The sequence below is a fragment of the Caretta caretta genome, chromosome 1 (genome assembly GCF_965140235.1).
Source record: "Caretta caretta isolate rCarCar2 chromosome 1, rCarCar1.hap1, whole genome shotgun sequence".
NCBI lineage: Eukaryota > Metazoa > Chordata > Testudines > Cheloniidae > Caretta > Caretta caretta.
In genome coordinates, this window is record NC_134206.1 from 319,033,797 (window position 1) to 319,053,137 (window position 19,341).

The following is a 19,341-nucleotide window of genomic DNA, read 5'->3' on the forward strand; positions in this document are numbered from 1 at the left end:
CATCTAAAACAGAATTTATATTTGGGAGAAAACTTATTAACTTTATTTATTCTGCACACACAGAAAAACCCAAAGCAAATGAGCAACCCTCCAGAAATAACAGAAACCAGAACACATTTGTTTTACCATACATTTTAAAATGTGAGATTACAATTTTAAATTATGTTAAATCTCTTAAAAATGCTCAGATACCGTGGAGATAAATGAAGTACGAAGACCAGAGAACTGACTCTTCACTGGGTTACTTCAGTTTTACATTGGTGTAATTCACTGTAGTAAGAGTGTTCCTGTCAGACCTTAATCTCTAACCTTAATAATGAACACATGGTTCTCAAATAACACTTTATGATAAAGGGAACACCCAAATAACAAAGGGGCAGAGGAGGTAGCTTGAGCTCCACAAAAATCTTCTCCTTTCAGCAATAATTGAAAATAATTGAAAGCAACAGAAGTAAAGGATAATGATGCTCTTGAATCAGAAATAAATGACAAGTAGAGCTGTGAATCATATTTGTAAATTAAAAGGCAATTGTGACTGTAATTAATGTCTCAGGGATGCATCATATACACGCTGAATAACAACACAGCTCAAGACTGAGACTTGCAGTCACTGCACATTAATGGAACACTATGTGATTTAGATTACCCAAAAGAAGTGAAAAGAAAAGGAGTACTTGTGGCACCTTAGAGACTAACCAATTTATTTGAGCATATGAGCAAATTGGTTAGTCTCTAAGGTGCCACAAGTACTCCTTTTCTTTTTGCGAATACAGTCTAACACGGCTGTTACTCTGAAACCAAAAGAAGTGAAGTCCCTGAGAAGGGACTCTTAAATTCCCTGGGATTAAAAAAAATATAAAAGAAATCTCAATAGTAAAACACTCAAACTGTCTAATACTTGAGTATATTATGCATATACAGCAACTTTTATGCCCAAATGCTTTATAAACTGCCCAGTATATACAGAAGGCATGTTATTAAAGAAAGCATAGTAATCTCTCACTGGGAACAAAGGAGCTATCTAGTGGTACTCAGAAACACTACACAATGCTTTAGAACAGGAACTACAGAATCAAACTGGAATGTCAGGGAAGTTTTAGGTTGGAACTATGTCCAGTAATTACCCAAACTGAAAAATGTCCAGAACAGCAGTGCTAACATCTTCACTCAGATAAATAGTGCTTTGGCGTCTTTCCCGTGGTATGCACACCCCATCCTCCTTTGGGGCGTGGTGGGGTTGTGTTACCATTCCAGTCTACCTGACAGTCTTTAGGCTGAAAGTGGCATGGCCTAGAGGCTGAAGACAATATGGCGGCCTTTGGGGTCAGGGCAGTGCGGCCCAATGGCCAGAATGAATTACAGCGGCCCTTGCATTCAGGGCAGTGCAGCCTAGCGGCCAGAGTCACTGACAGCAGCCCTTGTATTCGGGGCAGTGCGGCCTAGCGGCCAGAGTCACTTAGAGCAGCCCTTGTATTCGGGGCAGTGCGGCATAGCGGCCAGAGTCACTTACAGCAGCCCTTGTATTCGGGGCAGTGCGGCCTAGCGGCCAGAGTCACTTACAGCAGCCCTTGTATTCAGGGAAACGCTCCCTAGTGGCCAGAGTCAATCACAGCGGCCCTTGTATTCACAGCAGTGCGGCCTAGGGGTCAGAGTCACTTACAGCAGCTCTTGTATTCAGGGAAGCGCTTCCTAGTGGCCAGAGTCAATCACAGCGGCCCTTGTTTTCACAGCAGCGCGGCCTAGGGGCCAGAGTCACTTACAGCAGCCCTTGTATTCAGGGCAGTGTGGCCTAGCAGCCAGTACCCAGGGAGCCGCCTACCGGAGGGGGGGGGAGCAGCCTGAGTAGGGGGGTAGCTGTGCTGCTGTAATGCCGTAGCATCAATGTTCCTACATTGATGACAAGGTTTTTCCATAGATATAGTTAATGCAGTGGTGCTTCAAGTGGTGATGTCTAGGTTGACAAAGGAATTCCTGTCGACCTAGCTGGGTCTACAGTGGGTCTTAGGCCTGGAATACACCACAGAATTAGATTGACCTAGCTTCATAGCTCAGGGCTGTGAAAAATGTTGCTCCCTGTATGATATCGTTAGGTCAACCTAAGTATTGTCAGGCAGAACCCAACTGAGTTTGTGAAAGCTGACAATATCATAGCTAGAATGATATGCTGTCTGTTTTCTTTTGTTTTTAGATAATATATCACCCTTGAGACAGAAGAAGGTATCTGTCCAGTGTATAACAGCTATTAAAAAGGATAAATAGGAAACCTGAGGCCACTAAAAGAGGATGTAAAATAATGCTGAATATTGTATAAATGAGATTTTTTTAAGGCAAACACCTTCTCTCTTTTCCAGTAATGCGTTTTAATTTTGATCTCCTCATAAGAATTATAAAGCTAATATTCAAAAAGTCCCACAAAGGACAACAAAGATGTTAGAAGTCCCAGCCCAATCAAGCTCTCATTGAATTCAATGGCAACCCCTATTGGCATTAATGGGAACTGTATCAGACCCTATGGTAGCATTTACATAACTAGAGATTGGAAAAATTAACATTATTTCACCTGGAAAAGAGAAGAGTTAGAAGGGATTAAATTTACATAGTACAGACTAGAGCTGGGGAAAAATTTTTAGTCAAATTTTCTGAAAAATGTAGTTTTGGATGCCTGAAATTATTCATGAATTTGGTGAATAGTTTTGGCCATATATAAAATGAAGAGTTTTTTTAAAAATTGAAGCAGTTGATCTTGATATTTTCAAAATGAACAGTTTCAACTTTTCCTTTAAAAATGAACCGTTTCTTTTTGAAATGTTGTTTTGAATCAACACTTAATTTCAGCATTTCACTTTGAAATTAATTGTTTCATTTTGAAAAGACTGTTCAAAATGATGTTTGAAATGTTTAGTTCAAACTAAGCTTTTTTATTTTCTTTTTGTTTGGCAGGAAAAAAATCAGTGTCAGTTAGATACATATATATATTTATTTGGTTTGGGCTCCAATTATTTGCTGAACTCTACGAAGGACTTGGTAAAATTTAACCAAGCCTTCCTTTTTGTGACTTTTCATAATACAAGATTTTAAAAAAAAGAGTTATGTGATAAAATGCATAGCTGGTAAATTAGCCTGTACTGCTTGCAGCACTAGGAGGTCAAAGAGTCAAAAGGGGACTTTTTATGATTAAAAATAACAGTGTTTGCAGTTAAGCATGCTATAGTATAGTGAGAGCTATTACAAAAAATTGCTTAACCACACAATGATATTTGACTGTACCATTTTGTGTGGCATTTTTATGGTAAACCAGGAGATACTATAAATAGCACAGAAATATTATGAGCAGTAGATGGTGATTTATTTTTCCTGTGATGCTTTCTGTAGTATACTGGTCACTGCAGGTGTGAAGAAGGAGCTCCTCTTTCAGTGTACAGCGATGCACAAAAGGGATATGGCCGTGAAAAAAGCTAATGTGGTCTTGGGATGCATCAGGCGAGGTATTTCCAGTAGAGATAAGGAAGTTTTACAAGGCACTGGTGAGACCTCACCTGGAATACTGTGTGCAGTTCTGGTCCCCCATGTTTAAGAAGGATGAATTCAAACCGGAACAGGTACAGAGAAGGGCTACAAGGATGATCCGAGGAATGGAAAACCTGTCTTATGAAAGGAGACTCAAGGAGCTTGGCTTGTTTAGCCTAAGTAAAAGAAGGTTGAGGGGAGATATTATTGCTCTCTATAAATATATCAGAGGGATAAATACTGGAGAGGGAGAGGAATTATTTAAGCTCAGTACCAATGTGGACACAAGAACAAATGGATATAAACTGGTCATTGGGAAGTTTAGACTTGAAATTAGATGAAGGCTTCTAACCATCAGAGGAGTGAAGTTTTGGAATAGCCTTCGAAGGGAAGCAGTGGGGACAAAGCCTCAAGGTAAGCCTATCCCTAGATGGCCACAGGAAACCAGCGATAGCACAAAGGTCCCTATCAGCCTTCTCTCTTCCAGCACTTCCCTGGGGTGGAGCCAGAACTGATTTTTTTATTTTACTGAAAAGTGTGAAAGTATAGCACTATAGATATAAATATAAGCCACAATTTTCAAATGTGTCTAGTAATATTGGGTGCCTCTATTTTTAAGTGCTCACCATGACACTAGACATTGTTTTTGTTTTTTTTCTTCAGCCAGGAGCTGCCAATACCCTTCTTTGAAATTTAGGCCTTGGATGTTTCATGCTGAACACAGAAATTAGAAGGCATATTTGAAAAAAAATGTGGCAATGGCACTTTCATGTTTTCATTGTTTGAATATACCACCAAGATTTGCTGGAGAATAGAACATTTTGTGCCAGCTGGTCATCAGTTGCAGATGGGGGTACCTCCATTGTTGGATAGGTTTATACCATCTGAGAATCAGGCCCAGAAGAAATATATAGAAACATACTGTGCTATAGTTTAATTGTCCAAACTGAATGTAAAGCTGTAGATATAGAACCATAGAGGTTTCTGAGATTTGTTTTTGTGACAACAATCATGAACAGTATCTATATTATAGCAATTCTGCCATTAACACTAAGAATGTTCTCAGAGAGAAACCTGATGATAGGCAAGCAGGATATGAAGCCACATATTTTAATAAATTAAATTGCAGTTGCTTCATATTTCTTAACCATTTAGTACTGTTTCTTAGGATTTCTAGAATCATAGAATCATAGAATATCAGGGTTGGAAGGGACCTCAGGAGGTCATCTAGTCCAACCCCCTGCTCAAAGCAGGACCAATCCCCAATTAAATCATCCCAGCCAGGGCTTTGTCAAGCCTGACCTTAAAAACTTCTAAGGAAGGAGATTCTACCACCTCCCTAGGTAACGCGTTCCAGTGTTTCACCACCCTCCTAATGAAAAAGTTTTTCCTAATATCCAACCTAAACCTCCCCCACTGCAACTTGAGACCGTTACTCCTTGTCCTGTCCTCTTCTACCACTGAGAATAGTCTAGAACCATCCTCTCTGGAACCACCTCTCAGGTAGTTGAAAGCAGCTATCAAATCCCCCCTCATTCTTTTCTTCTGCAGACTAAACAATCCCAGTTCCCTCAGCTTCTCCCCATAAGTCATGTGTTCCAGACCCCTAATCATTTTTGTTGCCCTCTGATGGACTCTTTCCAATTTATCCACATCCTTCTTGTAGGTGGGGCCCAAAACTGGACACAGTACTCCAGATGAGGCCTCACCAATGTCGAATAGAGGGGGACGATCACGTCCCTCGATCTGCTCTCTATGCCCCTACTTATACATCCCAAAATGCCATTGGCCTTCTTGGCAACAAGGGCACACTGCTGACTCATATCCAGCTTCTCGTCCACTGTCACCCCTAGGTCCTTTTCCGCAGAACTGCTGCCGAGCCATAGTCTGTAGCGGTGCATTGGGTTCTTCTGTCCTAAGTGCAGGACCCTGCACTTATCCTTATTGAACCTCATCAGATTTCTTTTGGCCCAATCCTCCAATTTGTCTAGGTCCCTCTGTATCCTATTCCTGCCCTCCAGCGTATCTACCACCCCTCCTAGTTTAGTATCATCCGCAAATTTGCTGAGAGTGCAATCCACACCATCCTCCAGATCATTTATGAAGATATTGAACAAAACCGGCCCCAGGACTGACCCCTGGGGCACTCCACTTGACACCGGCTGCCAACTGGACATGGAGCCATTGTTCACTACCGTTGAGCCCGACAATCTAGCCAACTTTCTACCCACCTTATAGTGCATTCATAAAGCCCATACTTCTTTAACTTGCTGACAAGAATACTGTGGGAGACTGTGTCAAAAGCTTTGCTAAAGTCAAGAAACAATACATCCACTGCTTTCCCTTCATCCACAGAACCAGTAATCTCATCATAGAAGGCGATTAGATTAGTCAGGCATGACCTTCCCTTGGTGAATCCATGCTGACTGTTCCTGATCACTTTCCTCTCATGTAAGTGCTTCAGGATTGATTCTTTGAGGACCTGCTCCATGATTTTTCCGGGGACTGAGGTGAGGCTGACTGGCCTGTAGTTCCCAGGATCCTCCTTCTTCCCTTTTTTAAAGATTGGCACTACATTAGCCTTTTTCCAGTCATCTGGGACTTCCCCCGTTCGCCACGAGTTTTCAAAGATAATGGCCAATGGCTCTGCAATCACAGCCGCCAATTCCTTTAGCACTCTCGGATGCAACGCGTCCGGCCCCATGGACTTGTGCACATCCAGCTTTTCTAAATAGTCCCTAACCACCTCTTTCTCCACAGAGGGCTGGCCATCTACTCCCCATGCTGTGATGCCCAGCGCAGCAGCCTGGGAGCTGACCTTGTTAGTGAAGACAGAGACAAAAAAAGCATTGAGTACATTAGCTTTTTCTACATCCTCTGTCACTAGGTTGCCTCCCTCATTCAGTAAGGGCCCCACACTTTCCTTGGCTTTCTTTTTGTTGCCAACATACCTGAAGAGACCCTTCTTGTTACTCTTGACATCTCTTGCTAGCTGCAGCTCCAGGTGCGATTTGTCCCTCCTGATTTCATTCCTACATGCCCGAGCAATATTTTTATACTCTTCCCTGGTCATATGTCCAACCTTCCACTTCTTGTAAGCTTCTTTTTTATGTTTAAGATCCGCTAGGATTTCACCGTTAAACCAAGCTGGTCACCTGCCATATTTACTATTCTTTCGACACATCGGGATGGTTTGTCCCTGTAACCTCAAGAACTCTATCAAGTATTTATCATCAATTTTTTCTTCCAAATGTACAAGAGCAGACTGACTCTGTAAATAGTTAGTGCCCTCCACTGAAAAGTGAAATATTAGAGGATTAGAAGCTCTTTGTTTTTGAAATGTTGGTAGTCTACTATTAGCTGCACACTCTGCTGCTCATGTCCCCACATAAACATTAGCCATATGTTCAATTTGTCCAAGAAATGGAGGATTAAAGTCTATTTTAAATGCTATTCCATTCAAAGGCTGGCTTGCATTACCTAGATTAAAGATTCATCATTAGCACTGATTTCTAACAGTAAGTGACAGCCTTACATTGATTCAGAAAGGAATCTGTTCTTGTGATCAGATTTCTTGAAATGAAAGTCAGGGCTCATAAATATTCAGTATCTACTTTGTTTTCTCTGTTCTTACCGATGTACAGATCCAAACTTTTTGCTCCTCTGAGGAATTTCAGACTGTGAGAAAGGATTACTCAAGCAACTAGCACAAAAGTGCTTATTTTAGATGCTACTCTGCTATCTAATGCAGCTCAGTAAGTTGCTTTTCAGCTGGGAAGATGATATCCCAGAGGAAAAGTGAATGTAGCTGGAGCTTCCCTACACTGTGCTGATCCCTGGTTGGCAATTTTGACCCTTGAGTTTAGTCCAATAGCAGCCTATAGATTAGAGCAACCTAAAGCTGCTCTAACTCAGTGCCTGGGGACCAGCATGCATGTAGCAAACCCCAGGCTCAGGGGAGTGAAAATTCAGCTTTAAGCCATTTTAGCACACCACTCCCCATCCATTTGCTTATGTCCTTCTTAACCACAAACAAGAATTTGGCTCTGTATGTGACATTAACATATTAAAATAATGCAAAATTAGCTATTTTTTGTTTTGTTGGTGAAATAGAGTGAAGATGATGGGAGAGAAAAAATATTGGCTGCTTCCATTAATGGAACAGGCACTTGTATATATGAATTATACAATTATAAAATAACATATTCCAAAATAAATTCCAGTACTGTATTACACATTTCATAAGTAATAAAAGACAGGTTTTACTGTGGGAAAATAAACAATTATAATGAAGCTTATTAAAATATTAAAGGATACCATCTATTTTAAAATATAGCAAGCTAACGGTCTGCTTCTTGAAATAATTTCAATAATGATTTTATGAATTTGCTATTTTAATATAAATGTCCACTATATTAGCATTAAATGGGTGAAGAAAGAAAACTATGTACTATATTTTGACAGACAATGCTTACAGTTTACAGAATTTGATGGGAAACCAAATTGAGAGTTTAGGCCCTTTTGTTGGTAGAAAAGCAATGTGTCTTCCTTTGTAGTTGGCTAGCCTACAACTGAAGATGAAAAATAGATCTGAGGGGTAATGTTTAGATTACATTTGATACAAGGACATGTTTCTGTTCAGTGCATGCTCTACATCTTTGTAATGTGCTATGAATATGCACTATATAATCTCTCTAATGTGCTAGTTGTGAATTCAGGTCTCAGGAGATTAAAGAAATTAAAGAAAAAAGCACTTGTATTAATTCACAGCTACTAGAACCAGAACAGTTGTTGTTTTAAACACCCGTAATGGTAAAATTTAACAAATATGGCATCTGGTGCAGGTCAGATTAGATCTTAGTTATCATCCATCACTTAAGAATATCTTATTTCTTCCTCCAATGAGTGATAGAGGTGCTAAAGGAATTGCTGATACACATTTTTTAACCAATGACCTTTCTAAAACATACTTTGTTTTAAGGTAACTTTAGAAATATGTTAGATTTATTTCTGCAAAGTTTTAAAGTCAGCCATTTAAGAAGTATTTGAACAATGACAATCAAATCATTGTTTTCAAAATAATCAGAACAAAGACAACTAAATTATTATTACATTTTCCAACCAGACTTTTCTCTACTTTTCAAGATTAGACAATGCAAAAATGATATCTTACCTTTTTGATTTGTATTCATATGATATAATTTTCAATACAAAACCACCCCCATCTGTCCCTAGATGATGATTCATTCCGGATAAATTAATGTGTTTTTTTAAAATGGTATTCTCTGTACACAGCATAATGTTGATGTGGTTAATGGTAGGCCAGTAGCATGAAGGCTGGCAGATTCGCACCACCTAGTCATGGACTCAGCTCCTGACTTGCGGCCAGATCACCTTCATATAGCAAACTAAGCCCTGATGTCGGGGCATGGGCAATAGGAAATGTGGTTTTGAGAAAATGGGATGGCCAATATGCTGCTGCTCTCTAACCGTCCCTGGCTGGCATACTGGCTGTTACAGTTTGTAGCCAGTGAGTGTATTTAAGTAACTACACTGGGATTCAGGGGACTATAGAATCAGAACTGGGGAGCTATAAATGGGGTCCTCTCCCATCAGTTGTACACAGTGCATGTTGAGCACAGTTGATAATCTAGGTCTATGTTTTTCCCTACATTTTTTAATGATTTAGCGTCCACTGAACTGCTGCCAAAGGTGTGGCTTTGTGGCCCATGGAATCCATAGCTATAGTTTATTCAGTTTCTGGGTAGACCACAGACCTATTCATTTTTGACAGGATACTGCTGCTACTGGCAATATGGGGCTACCATAAGAAGTTCTCTCAAGGCCTCCAACCAACTGCTTGTATCTGAGCCAACTCCTAGGCCAAGAAGGCAGTGTGAGCTGTGGCAACAAGCGGAACACCTTAAAATGGTGAGAGACTGCATGATCTAGTGGATTCAGCATGGATCTGGGATCAAGAGACTCTTGCATTCTTATCCTTAAACTTTCTTAATTTCTCTACTTACAATTGCAGTTAATGATACTTAACACCTCAAAATGGTTGTGCTGTGATGATTAAGTTAATGCTATATGAGTGCTGAGCATTTAATATTAGGGGAAAAGAGAGAGATCGGGAAGAACCATGAAGAAGACAATGACTCAGAGATGAGTTTACAATGAGCAGACAGGTGCAAAAGAATAAAAGGGAGTAAAGGAGGAAAGGAATACAACTTGGGAGAGAAAAAAGAGAGTACAAAACAAACAGCTAGTATGAATGTGAAAATGAGAGGAAAAGGATATGATGCCTTTTAAAGAAAGAAGCAAAGATTTTTTTTATTTTAAGTAGGATCAAACTTGGCAGAAATTACATATGCAACTGGAGTTTTATGTAGAATGCAACAAAAAGTCCCCAATAAAAGTTACACTTCGATTCTACATCAGTTTTCCCACTCATTCAGACATGCCGTCTGTGACAGAATTATTTGAATAAGTCATCTGGGTAGGGGGTTTAATTTTTGAGTACTGACATAAGTAAAAACAGCACTCATCACATAGACATTGAAAGATCTCTGTGTTTATTGAGTTGCCAGAAGCAATTCCAGACTCAGAGGGCAAACTCAGACCTGATTGTAAATGGGATGGAATTCAGTTGAAGCGATGGAGATACATATGCTTACACAGGTCAGAAACTGACCCTGGATGTTGGAGGTAAACATTTTTTTTCATTTTATAACAATACGTGGAACTAATATTTTTACTGTGTAGATAAAAGGTACAGTATTCAAAGCGTTTGAGAGATATTGTCCTCCTTGCCAAGGAGACATCTGTAAAATATCAAATAAGTGATCTCTTTCCAGAGCACATATGTTGCGTGCATATGGATACCAGTAATCTGTGAGATGCCATTAAGAAATGCATTTTGTATATTGCTAGCATTTCTCAGGCATCAAATGTTTTGGGAACTTCACTCTAGACAGTTTATAACTGCTCATGACTTTGAGGTTAAAAATTAACTACAGCATTAAATACTTAAATGGTAATATATGGATTTTTTTAAAAATCCCATAAAACAATTTATCTCATAATTTCCAAATCTTGATTTAATTTTCTTACCTTAATCTCACATGGAATTATGAAACTACAGTTTTCTATCACGATTACACCTGCCATCCCTAATGCATTACCAGGTATGAGATTTATGAGCAGAACACACAAGCTCTGCCATTGTTAATCACATTTGTAACCTTTCAGTTATACTGCAGAATTTTTCCTGGTGTGAAGCATGCTTTACCTTTCAATCTCTTCTGAGCATATTTCTTTATTTTGTTCAGGTATCAAATAAAAATCTAATGACCATTCTTCTATTGCATTTTTCTAACAAAGAACTATTTGTATTTCAAGGTAATACTGAAGTAGTCAGAAATAAGCAGGCCTCAGTGAATTTTCATGAGTGAAAAATAAATGTCAATGGCTGCATTTGAATAAGGTGCTGCATTTGGATAAGGTTCCAGTATTACTGTAGTATTACATCTAGTGTATATATATTACACTGTCTTTTATAGAAGACAGAAACAGTTCAGAAGTTCAGATTTAGCATTTTATTATTTTGGGTGAGAGTGCTATAATACTTGAGAAGATGCCTTTGCTAATTCATTAAAGCCCAAATTCAGGAAGGTACTTCTATAAGAGCAAGGTATTATTATTATTATTATTTATTATTTATATATTTAGCACATGCCTAACTTTAAGCCTCATTGACTGCTATAAGATCACTCACATAGTTAAAGTTAGTCATTGCTCACATATTTTACTGAATTGGGTCCTAAAATAGTTTAAAATACACACCCACAATTGGTCAATTGAGCGAGTAGTTAAGGAGTACTCTTGGATTCCTTGCTGATACTGAGCTCTCTCATAAAGGCATCCACAATTAGCAATTTCTACCAACTCCGCTTGGTTAGGAGACTCTGTCCCATCCTGGTTGATGAAGAGCAGGCTTCAGGTTTTCATATCTTTTGTCATCTCTCAGCTGGACTACTGTAATGCAACATAGCTGGGCATGAATATACCTTCAGCACTTAGGAAACTCCAACTAGTACAGAATTCTGTGGCATGTCTCCTCAGCAACAAAGTCTACAGCAAACACATAACATCTATCCTCTGCTCTCTATACTGGCTCCCCATAAAATTTTGAATCAAATTCTAGGTGTCAGTTCTTAGCCTCAAAGTGCATGAAGTCTGTCCAGGATGTCTAAAAGATTGTCTAAAGACTGTGGTGGACAACCTCATTCCTCTGCGACAATGGCAGTCTAAACAACAAGAGTAAAGCTCATCTATGCAGAAGACAGAACTTTTTGGGGGGTCTTTCTGAGACTGGAATGAATTTCCCCAGAAATTAAGGATCCTCACAAACCTCACCACTTTCCAGTTCAAGTGCAAAGTGCATTTCTTTGACCTTGTCTTCCCTAACCTTGCCTAGCAAGTGTGTGTGTGTGTGTGTGTGTGTGCGTTTGTGTGTAAACTCCATTACCAAAAAAAGACACTCCACTGCACATGCCTCTTCCCTGAAGAGAGGACAGGAGAACAAACAACATGTGACAGATATGGTCAGATTACTTAATGCACAACTGGAAGGCTCTCAGATACTGCAATGATGCGGGTAGTATAATAATCTACATTAAATAGAATAGAATTTATTACATTAAAATGCTCTATACCTTCATAGCAATGGCTAGAGATTAGCGTATGAATTGACATGGCATATCTAATTTATGAATTAAAATAATTTGTCTTTTTTCTAAATTTAGAAATACAAGGCCAAATTCTGTTCTCATTTACAGTGAGATTTCAGGAGAGTTAATCGGGATTTACACCTTGTGACAGCAACATTTGACTGTATGTAGTCACCAACCATTAGAAAAAGTAGGCTATATGATTTTCAGTCCCTACTTTCAATCCTCAGAGAAAATCATTCTCAACTAATATGATAAATGCTTAAAAATAAAGTTAAGGCCTAATTTATGGTTTCTAGGCTGACTTAACCATTCACATGTTATGGTGATAGAAACTGATCCATCAGCCTACATGCTAACACCAACAGTATTAGCCAAAGTGACTCACTAGCTTTCCAGTCAACTGGAATTACAATAGCTGATAACAGAGAGACAAGGTCGGGGAGGTAATATCATTTACTGTTGGTGAGAGAGACAAGCTTTCGATCCAACAGAGATGTCTTCTTTGGGTCATAAGATGATAAACCAGCTAATGAGATTTTTAAAAGCAGCACAGATTTTTAAAGTCTGTTCATAAATATTGTGACACAACAGCTGAAGGGTTATCTGAGGTCTGAACTGCTTAGATTGATATATTCATACATACAGAGGGAGAGAGAGAGAGCAGCAGAATGATAATCCTTAAATTTAGTTCAGTTTTTTTTACATATAAGTAATCTAGGCAGGACAATGAAATACTTGCATAAACTCTCACTGAATCTTAAATGTAGGAAATAAATAAGCATTAGACCGGTATCCTCTTCTTCTTCTTCAAATCCTTTCTTAAGACCCAGTTCTATTGCAATGCCCACAAGAAATGGGACAACCAAGATATTTTTATTTTTGAAGAAATATCTTTAATTGTTTATTCAAAATTAGACATAACAATATAAGAATGGCCATGCGTTCAACATTCCTGTATGTGCGCCTTTGCTAAAGAAATACATAATTTGACTACTATGGCACTTTTTAGTGTTCATTTTCCATGAACTGTCAAGAGATTGAGATTTATTTGCACATTCATCCAATCAGAGAACAGAAGCAATAAAAAAAAAAAAAAGAGAGAGCGAGAGAGAGAAAGAAAATCAATCATATGAAGTAAAATTTCATTGGTGTCTGGGTGACTTAGGAAGCAAATTCCTATTTTCAAAAGCACAGAGGGAAACTTGAAAGTCAATGAAACCCGAGTTTCTAAGTGATTAAGTCTCTTTTGAAAATGTGACTTAGGATCCTAAACCACTTAGGTGCTTTTGAAAACTCAAACCCTAAGCAGTAAAGGGTAGATTCACAATGGAAGTTAGCCATTGAGAAAATCACTAGGATTCTTAAAGTCTGAGTTAGTTACTCAGGCTTCCTGTACAATGAATGGAGGGAGATAGGTATGAGAATGGAATTCACAACAGTTAGTACTTCTAAGGAAGCCAATGGGAGATGCCAAGAAAAGGGGTTGTACTAAGCCCTGCCCCTCTGAGAGGGTTTGGCGACCAAGTCTCAGTGGAGGGAGGCACCACTCTCTGCTTGGGGTTCTCATCTGCAACCCTCTCAGAATTAGGCTCCTATGCTGTTTGTTCAAGAAACTGGGGGAGTCACTCCTTCATCACTTTTAGCCCAGTGATAAAGGTACTCAGCTAGGATATGTGGACCCTGGTTCAAGTCCCTGCTCCATCTGAGGGGGAGAAAGGATTTTCTACCTCTCAGGTGAGTGCACTAGCTCCTGGAGTATGGGATTTTCTGATGTGGGGCTCTCACAATCTCTGCTGTTGAAGCAGTTCCATTGTTGATAACTAATGAAAGAGTCAGTGGAGCAGGGGGACTGGGCCCTGGGTCTCTCACATCCTGAGGGAGTGCTCTAACTACCAGGCTACAAAGTCATTCTCAGGCTTGTTCTCTCTCTGACCCAATGACTCTTTAATTGTTTATCCACAGTGGAACTGCTTCAACAGGAGAGATGGAGGGAGCCCCACATTAGAATACCCCATAACCAGTAGTTAGGGCACTCATCTTGAAAAGTGGCAAGTCCCTGCTCAAATCCTTGCTCCCCCCTTAGATGGAGGGGGACCTGGACTGGGGTTCTCACATCCCAGGTGAGTACCCTAATCACTGGGCTAAAAGTCATTAGAGAGGTGGTGGTGCTCAGCAGCAGCATCTTGTATGAACTTGCCTGCGGGGCCCAATCTAGTAAGTGTACGCAGAGCCTATAGAGGCCTAGGGAGCATCTTATGCAAAACACAGGCACATGCAGGGTTCAGTGGCACCTGAATTTGTGATTCGGGGGGGGATTTGGGAATACCATTTGTGCCTAATCCTGGGATTTAGGTGCTTAAAATGGTTATTAGGTACTTAAATCCATTTGTGAATGTAGCCCTAAGTGATTAAATTAATCTAATACATTATTCATTGAGAAATATTCACTCAAGCCTACTTGTCACTCAGAATCCTCCCCATCACTCAAAATCTTCCCCAGATAGGTGATTTAGCTGTCAATCAAAAAACCACCAAAAAAACCACAAAATCTGCTGGACTGAAGGGAGCCATTTGTTACATTTTGTGGTTCAGCAGAGTTCCTGTTCTTAAAGAAAAGCAGTCCAGGTCCTAATCTTCTTGATACTTGGCTACAGTGAAGTTACTTCAGCTTTACACGAGCGTCAGCAAGGTGAAAATCTGGCACAGTAAAAACTGTGGCGTCGGACTCCCTATCAAGTCAAGGCATGGAGAGTCTAAATTCCCTGCTTAGGTGCTTTTATACGCTTGGCTGTTAACCAGCTTGATAGTGCAGTTGAAGAGTCTTGGTGACTTTTAACCTCTTGGAGGGGAGGCTCCTTTCTAGGTCAGGCATTTTATTAATTTTATTAGTTTATTATTTTTGCCACTTTGGCTACAGATGCTTTGTGATTATTGCATGTGACTCACATTATTGAGCATCAACCGTGGGTTCAGTGAGCTACAGAATATCCAGAAAATGTAGTAACCACCCTGAGGGGTTTACCTTTAAAATTTACCAATTTTATTAGTTAGTGTGAACTAATGTTGATGTCCATATACTACTCTTTTGCATTAGCTTGGCAGTCCACCAACTGCTATACCACCCTGCTTTGCATGCCACCAGGACTGGCCAGCTCAGGGTCAGGTTTATTGGATGCCACCTTCCCATTGAAATGCTGGAAAAAAGCCAGGATTGGTCCATTTGCTCCTACGACTGCATAGCTTGGCATTCCAGCAGTACTATTACTGTTACTTAAAGAATGCCTTGTGCACCCACATGGAGCCATGCAGAGGTCCAACATCTCCATACCGTCAGGGGAGAAATGAAAGTGCAGGCAGGCCTTTCCAGAAAACACCAGAAGAAAGAGGTGTACCAAGCCATCTCTAAGTAGATGGGTGAGAAGGTTCCATCTCTCTATGAGGCAGTCCCAAAGGCAGTTCCATAGTGCATTCTCCCTTGGTCAGAACAGTCACAATCTAACTCCTGGTGATAGGCCAGAAAATCAGGAATAGTTGATCATTATAAATTCACATTCACAGAAAATATTCTATTGCCAAATCCACTACAGTTCCATTAAGTACTGCAATTTATGTATTGGAATGTTTAACATATGCCAAATGAAAACAACTTATATAAAATAAAGACTAATTTAGGCCTTGATCTTGCAATAAACAATGAATTAAGTAACAGACTACGCTTTGCCTTCAAGTAGGGTCACTTTGCAGGTGTAGCCAACAGAGCTGTGTGAGTATCTGAGTTTTCAGTTCGCGGACAGTTAAAATGTAAATGAAACATTTTGGGATTGTCTACGCAGTAAGGTAAGGCACACCACAGGGATGTTTTTTCTAAAGCACACCACCGCTTTGCACATTAATTGGCGACTAGACCTTGATGGTGCCCACAAAAGGTTCCTTTGTGTACTTTAAGTGTAGCTGATCGACATAGATCATGTAATGTGGAACACATTAGGGTGATTTAGAAATTACCCTCCCCACCATGTCATGTGCATTATCACACCATGTAGACAAGCTCTTTGTTTCAGGTCAAACAAAGCCTGAATTGATTTTGTTTTTAACTTTTTGATTCACCAAAAATTAAAAAAAAAAAATCTGTTGGGTTAACACAAAGCCATTTATTTAAAAGAAATTGAGTGTTTTTAAAAAGTTTTTCAATTTTAAAATTTGATGGAAATTTCAGAACAAAAGGTGCTTTTGAAGTGGAATTATCAAACGTTTCGTTTTTCAAATGTCAAAACAAAACACTTGGACATTTTCTGAATTTCTTTTTGTGGGGGTCACACTAATTCACAGAAAGCTGTGGTGTCACTGAATCTGCATTTTCAATGGAAACGAAATTTTGGCTGAATAATTTCACCTACCTCTACCAACTAAGACTCTTGGAGGGCTATCCTTTCACAGGCTACAGTGTGCACTCCACCCTCTCTCCCCCTGAGTCTAGCCTGGCTTTGTTGTGCAGTGTCATGTGAAGAAGAGAGGAGATACATGGACCAGCACTCTCCCCACCATAGCTAGTGGGATAGCTTTACTGATGGCACAAGCCTGAAGCACTCTGCATGCTCAGAGGTGTGTAGGGATTGTACTTCTAACAGGCACTTATACAGGGGCAAAAGAGAAGGGGAGAAGACTCCTTGTGTCTCCTTTTGTACCCCATTAGAATAACATTCTAGCCACACATTTTTGACAGCAATATTTGGAACTCTGCAGCAAAATGAGTCCAGTTTTTCAAACCAGCTCTTCTAAAGTGTAACACCTAGGCCCAGATCTTTAAAGGCATTTAGGCACCTAACTCCTATTGATTTCAGTGGGAGTTAGATGCCTACAATATTTAAGGATTTGGGCCATAAATCTGTAAACCCTAGATTTCTACACCTGCCCAGAACCTCTCTGGTTGCAACAGGGCTCCATGAGGGCGTTCAGAACTACCTGTGCAAAGCTCATTGCTTGATGGTGACCTATATCTAGTGGGTAATCTGTACTTTCAGATACAGAAGATATAATATAAATGTGGGAGATTTATAATATAAATATATTATAAATTTTCAAAAACCTTTAAAATCTGTGGGCCAAGTTCATTCCTGATGTAACCCTCCTGAAGAAGAAAGGATTTACATCATGAAACAGTTTGGCCCACTGGGCATATTATCTTTTAAAATTTTTAGCACCATGTAAACAAAACCACTTTTGAATTTTACATTTTATGATCATATACGAAGACATTTCAAGTTGCATTATGAAAACACAATGCATCAATATGACTTGGTATAATTCACCATCCTGAAAGAGTTCTGTTGAAAACTTGTTTCTTTCACCAACAGCAGTTGGTCCAGTAAATGACATTACCTCACCCACCTTCCATCTCTGATATACTGGGACCAACACAGCTACAACACTTCAAACATCCTGAGGAAAGTCAAGCTGACAAAATTCAAAGACACCCACCCTGGGTTGTGTGGGTGCTTTGGCACTGCGGACACAAAGAGCAGTAGAGATTATCGTGGTCTTACTTAGCACCTTTAGGTGTCCCCCAGACTCCTTGGGAACACATTGAAATTATTTGAAAACATTCCCATAAGTAAAAAAGTCACAAAATTTCCTCTTTCAGAAATCATGTCTCAGAGCTTTAGACAATCAGAATTCTCACATGGTTGAATGTTATTTCTGGATATTAACATCCGATGAAGTGAACTGTAGCTCACGAAAGCTTATGCTCAAATAAATTTGTTAGTCTCTAAGGTGCCACAAGTACTCCTTTTCTTTTTGCAAATACAGACTAACATGGCTGCTACTCTGAAATCTGTCTATAACATGAGTGACATTTTTAGTAGTAAACATTTGCCCCCATAGCCCTTAAGAGCCATAGCCACGTTCCAGGAAGTCTGTGTGTTAGGTACTGTACAAATTCATAACTAAAAGATGGTCCCTACCCCAAAAAGTTGTATACTGGGTAACTGATGGCAGAATTTAGCACCATAATTTCAGTTGGATACATACTTATGGGAAATTCATACCCAAGAAGGAAACAAGTGGCATTCTAGAGAAACTAGAGAGGGTGAAATCCTCCACCATGGTAGGGTCAGAGTTATTGGAAATATAAAAAACATTCCAGTTTGGAATAATCCCACCAAAAGTATACGAATGGATTTGTGTCTGCCCAATGTTAAATTAAAAACTAAACTTATTTCACATAACATTCAGAACATAAGCCTGTGTGGCAAAGCTATACTGTCATGTCTGCATAAAGACAGATGTTACTCTGTAGAGTTTAAAAGAGTGGAACAGGAAGTCCCATGTGTGCTTGGGTTGAAAAGGAGTCAACAAATGCAGATGATCAAATGGATGTACAATGTATGCAGAACAGGCTACTAAAGATATTCTTCGGAATTTGATGATGTATTTAATGGACTTGGATTCATTTATATGGATCCCAGTGTGCCCCCAAAAATTCAAGCACCACTTAAAGTCTCATTAGATCTGAGAAACAGCATATAAGCTGAATGTGCCCAGATGGTAAAATTAGATGTTGTGAATCATGTATTTAATTTCATTTGATTTCAACACAAAAAGGAAATCAGTGTATATTTGGGCCATGTTACATGACTAGGGTATTTACCTTTGTTACCCTTATCCACCCATGTGACTGGGGTCAGTAAATCCTGTGTATAAAGCACTAATTACACATCTCATGCAACTCCAGTCTCTGAGGACTGTCCAGTCCTGCAAAAAAAAAACAATGCATAGAGAGTGAGTTTACTTATTTGAGTAGTTTGTGAGTTTAAAAAGACCACGCGTATGACCGAATTTACTTACATGTATAAGTGTTTGCAGCACTGGCCCCCTTGTGAAGCGTCTACACCTCATTGTCCCATGTGATATCATCGTTTGGTGTAACAAAAGGCTAATCCAGTCATTGCTGTTCATTCTATGATCTTGGAGTAAAAGAAACTCTTTGGTAAAAACAATTGCAAACTCCGCAGGACGGAGACTGTCATTCTGTTCTGTGCAGCACCTAGGATGATGAGGCGCTGGTCCATGTCTGGGGCTCTTTGGCTCACCCACAATA